This window comes from Vicia villosa, linkage group LG4, assembly GCF_029867415.1.
Source record: "Vicia villosa cultivar HV-30 ecotype Madison, WI linkage group LG4, Vvil1.0, whole genome shotgun sequence".
Classification (NCBI taxonomy): domain Eukaryota; kingdom Viridiplantae; phylum Streptophyta; class Magnoliopsida; order Fabales; family Fabaceae; genus Vicia; species Vicia villosa.
The window spans coordinates 45229063-45234399 of record NC_081183.1 but is presented as its reverse complement, the minus strand read 5'-3'; the positions used below and the strand labels follow the sequence as shown (position 1 = coordinate 45234399).

General features: G+C 33.5%; 1 long non-coding RNA gene across 1 annotated transcript; it reads right to left on the bottom strand.

Moving 5' to 3' along the window:
• Positions 1-2725: 2725 nt before the first annotated feature.
• On the bottom strand, positions 2726-4264 carry LOC131594768 (uncharacterized). The gene is made up of 6 exons (XR_009281508.1): positions 3973-4264; positions 3730-3780; positions 3596-3647; positions 3329-3379; positions 3193-3243; positions 2726-2873 (listed from the first exon to the last, which is right to left on the bottom strand). It is a non-coding gene; the product is annotated as an uncharacterized LOC131594768 (long non-coding RNA).
• Between the last annotated feature and the right edge of the window lie 1073 nt (positions 4265-5337).

Sequence of the window (5337 nt, the reverse complement as noted above, 5' to 3'; positions counted from 1 at the left end):
AAGATCACAAGGTGTTTGGTTTTATGTTTAAACAAGTTTTCTTCTCTTTATTTGCTGTTTTTTTTTGAAAAATTGTGTTGTGCAAATCGATTTACATCTCGTGCAAATCGATTTACATAACTGAAAAACTGCGCAGATTTGAAAACAGAGTTATGCAAATCGATTTACACTCTGTGCAAATCGATTTACATCTGAGCAGAATGTGTTTTTTGCCTTTTTTAACTTGTTTTTGGTTCTAACTCATCTTCTACTCCATTCTTTTGATATTTTCTTTGAATCACAAGTTAGAGGCCTAATTTCTCTCTAATTTCAATGGACTTATGGCGTCGATAGGATGAGAATCCAAATCCGCAAAATTAAGTGATTGAAATTATGGATGAAAGGAGCTTTTGAATGTGGTTCCATCTTTTACTTCTTTTTATTTTGATCGATGAAAGTCTTAATGCCTTGAGAATTCTTATGGGTATTTGGTAAACACTAGATCGCTCCCTATTTTTCTTTTCGTGCGGTATTGCTTTCGGAGAGTGATCTACATATCGCTTCTCTCGCATGCATTAGCATATAAAGTTTTGACCGGCCTCGTTGTAGGGTGATTTCTATATAAATCACTTGGCGATCTGCTTAACATAGCGCAATATTTCGTGTCCCGAATCAAAAAAAGATCAAATATGGAAGAGAATTGTATGCGGTAGATTTAAGACTTATGGAGGTTTATCGTGTAGTCGCTATGATTTTATCAAGCTTCTGATAAATGTCCATTTAATTTAACTCCGAGAACATCCTTCACTCACCATCGATCTTTCTTACTAACTTTGATAACATACTTGACAAGTTTCAAGATGGTTATCTTTAACATCTAACAATTGACTTTAATTTATGCAATTTATTATATTGCTCTTTATATTTTGCTTTATGCTTTACTTTATCATTTCATCACGTTTATATTCCGCTATTTTTTCTTTGTCCATTTGGACGTATTGTTTATGTTTCCGCTATTTTCTTTTTGTCCACTTGGACCATACTTTACTGTTATGCTAAAACACTAATAAACAACAAAAATCTAAAAAACACTTAAGGCTCTCTTTTGGACTATTGGTTACTATCCCGAGCATTTTGGAGATTTGGACTTATGGACTTAGTACCTCTGGACCCTTACTCTATTGTTACTCTGTTGTTATTCTGTCTGTCTGGAATTGGATTGTTGTCTGTTTATACGTGCAGGTATTTCCTTCAAAACATTGTGATAAGGATTTTACCCGAAAACAGCCGTTACTCTGCCCGATTTTCGTCAGAATTTTAATGTGCTTAATGCAAAGTGATGCTAAGATAATAAGTTCATCTGGATCCCCAAGTGATAATGTGTTGGTTTAGTATTGATATTCCAAAGGATGGGAAATCTACCTTGACTCATAATGTCAAGTGTTGGCTTCTTATTTCGGTTAGACCGTTTCTTTCCTTAGCTTTTATTTTATGCATTAGGATAGCCTCTTCATCTCCTCCCACTTCTTAGATATTTAAAATGTTCTCCCTTTTTTACAAAACCTTCTTATGTTTGCAACCTTTTCAAAACTTTTCTTTAAAAATATCTTTTGCCCTTAGTGGCTTTTCTTCAAAAGTTTAGACACGACTAATTGTTGAAACGCGTTGCGATACCCCACGATGTTGAAATTGATTGATATAATTAGATCGTTTCCGCGTGAGAGAGCTAGTGGCATACTCGTTGATTTTATCCGAGTTGGAGCCCTTCTTTCATTAGCAATGCAAAGAACTCATTTGTTCTCATGCTCAAGATCAATGGCTGAGTATTTCTCTCTGACGACGATAAAATGTTTATTTGCTTTTTAAAACCGTTTTTCCCTTTAAGCGGAACTACATTAGCTCTGACTTCTCCATTGCACCGTGGAGGTATGTAGGCACAAAGCTTAACGCTTTGCCGAGCTTATTTTAAAAATAAAACAAACCTTTTTTTGCACACACATAACACAGATTTTCAAAAAGGTTCCTGTGGAGTACCACAGATATGAGGGGTGCTTAAAACCTTCCCCTTGTATAAGCAACACCCGTACCTAAGATTAGGGGTGGACATCGGTTCGGGCCGGTTCGGGTTCGGGCCCAAAACCCCAATCCGGCCCAACCCTCGGGTGGCATCTACTGGCCCAATTCCGACCAGATTTATTATCGGTTTTTTCGGGTTCGGTTTGAAACGGGTTCGGGTAGCTGGACCGGTTTTTTTCGGATAACATTTGCAATAGGGCCAGTATAATATTCAAGCCCAATTAATAAATTCATTAGGTTTGTTTTCTACTTTTTTTTTAATTCTTATTACAAGCTAGTAAATGGGCCACTCAAAATTCAAGCCCAATTTCATTTCAATATGATTTTATTTTAATTTTAAAAATGATGAAATTTACTAAATTTTTATAAAAAAAATTAACGATTATTTGGATAAAAAATACTAATTATTTCCAACAACATACTGGATACATTTTATATTAATATTACAAATTCTTCGCCAACTTAATATAAAATGGAAGATCAAAAGTTAGCACTAAATCATCACAATTAAATTTTAAATAAATATCAATAAATTACTTTAACTAAATATATACCTAAATCAACCAAATTATAATAACATAAATATCAATAAATGACTTTAATCATTTGATCCATTTTTTCAATAAAAATGAGATATTCACCAAACAAATTCCCCATCAGATCAGATAAATAAAAAATTATAACACAATAAATTCAATAAAATTCAGTCCATATTAAGTTCTTAAAAAATTAAAAAATCACATAAACACACATAAACACAAATACTGAAATCTTCTCACTACTAAGTCCAACTCATGTATGCTTGTTCATATGTTTTCCTGTACAAAAAAAGTAAGTTGAATTAGGGATAGAACCTCAAAACAGAATTTACATTCATAAAAGTTAGAAGCACATAAGCCACTGCCACAAGTTTTTGCTTTAACTTTACCAAAAAATGGAGGCCATAATTTACTGCAGTATTGTTGTGGTCAGTGGTGGAATATCTACTAGAATGATTAGTAATCATAATTCAAACACAACAATATACACCAAACTTACTATTATCTTTCAATCTGTAAGATCAAAACAACATTTTTTTAACACAAAACCACTATAGTTCATCAGATCTATAAATTACATATTAAGTTTAACACAAACCTTCAATTCTTTGGTCCTTCATCTGTAAAAAAACTCCAATTATCTTTCAAGCTGTAAATATCAAAACAACATTTTTTTTAACACAAAACCATTATAGTATCAGATCTATACATTACATATTAAGTTTAACACAAACCTTCAATTCTTTGGTCCTTCATCTGTAAAAAAACTCCAATTATCTTTCAAGCTGTAAATATCAAAACAACATTTTTTTAACACAAAACCATTATAGTATCAGATCTATACATTACATATTAAGTTTAACACAAACCTACAACTCTTTGGTCCTTCATCTGTAAAAAACTTCTATTATCTTTCAAGATGTAAGATCACAACAACATTTTTTAACACAAAACCATTATAGTATCAGATCCATACATTAGATATTAAGTTTAACACAAACCTGCAACTCTTTGATCCTTCATCTGTAAAAAAAACTTCTATTATCTTTCAAGCTGTAAGATCAAAACAACATTTTTTAACACAAAACCATTATAGTATCAGATCCATACATTAGATATTAAGTTTAACACAAACCTGCAACTCTTTGGTCCTTCATCTGTAAAACAACTTCTATTATCTTTGAAGCTGTAAGATCAAAAACCATTATAGATCATCAGATCCATATATTACATATTAAGTTTAACACAAAGCTTCAAATTAAGCAAACTTTAAAACCCTAATTTTAGACAAATCCTAATTATAGATCTTATTAACAGATACACAAACCTTAAATTTAAACAAAAAAAAGGGTAGAAATCACATAAACCAACTACTAACCCTTTGATTACTAAGATAAAATTATATAAATCTTCTATAATGTATCCTTGAATCCATCCAACTCCTTGAAAAAATATGATAAAGATGAACCTGTAAAATACCAAATAAACATTTGTTAGTTAAAATGATAACAATATTAAGTTTCAAAAATTACATATGAAAAAAGCTTTGTGCTTAAGAGAGAAATCCGAAAGCAAAGAGAGATAGGAGAAGGCATAAGCGTTTGTGACTAAGAAAAAAACAGGGAGAGAGACAAGAGATAGGAGGACGAGAAGAGGAATTGACGGCTAGGGTTTCCTTGTGTTAGGTTAATGAGGTATTTATTGGGCTTAAGAAAATAAAAATAACAGTAAACACCGGTCGGGTTCGGTTTTTTTTGGATTGGATTAGACCAACCGAACCGAACCGTTGTTATCCACTTAAAACCGGATGACCAACCCGTTTGACCCGCGGACCCGAACTTGACCCGACCGAAAGCCTTCGGATAGTATGGGCCGGTCGGTTACCATCGGTTGGTGTTATTTTGTCCACCCCTACCTAAGATCTCTTCTTTTTGTTTTAAAAACAAACTTTGGTTTTTTTTTCCGTTCTTTTCCCTTTTCCTTTGGAAACAATAAAGCGCGGTGGCGACTTTCACTAAAATATTGAGTCGAGTCAACTAATGGCTTCGATCTCAGATTTTCCCCACTACACCTGGACTCTGGCTGCTCGCGACATATGACGGGAAAAAGGTCTATATTCCAAGACCTGGTGCTTAAATTTGCAGGAGAAGTCAAGTTTTGAGGGAATCACAAGGGCAAGATAATTGGCTCAGGAACCATAAGTACTGGTAACTCTCCTTCCATGACAAATGTACTTCTTGTAGATGGATTAGCTCATAACTCATTGTCCATAAGTCAATTAAATGACAATGGTTATGACATAATCTTCAATTAAAAGTCTTGTAAGGCTGTAAGTCAGAAGGATGGCTCAATCCTATTTACTGGCATGAGAAAGAATAACATTTACAAAATTGATCCGCAAGATCTTAAAGATCAAAAGGTTACTTGCCTTCTTTTTGTTAGCGAAGAGCAGTGGGTCCGGCACAAAAGATTAGGCCATGCTAGTTTGATAAAGATTTCTCAGATTAACAAGCTTAATCTGGTCAGAGGTCTCCCTAATCTGAAATACAAATCAGATGCTCTTTGCGAAGCATGTCAGAAAGGGAAGTTTTCAAAACCTGCGTTCAAATCTAAGAATGTTGTCTCTTCCTCAAGACCATTAGAACTTTTGCACATTGATCTATTTGGACCAAACAAAACAACATCTGTCAGAGGGAAGAAATATGGATTAGTCATCGTAGATGATTATAGTCGATTGACATGG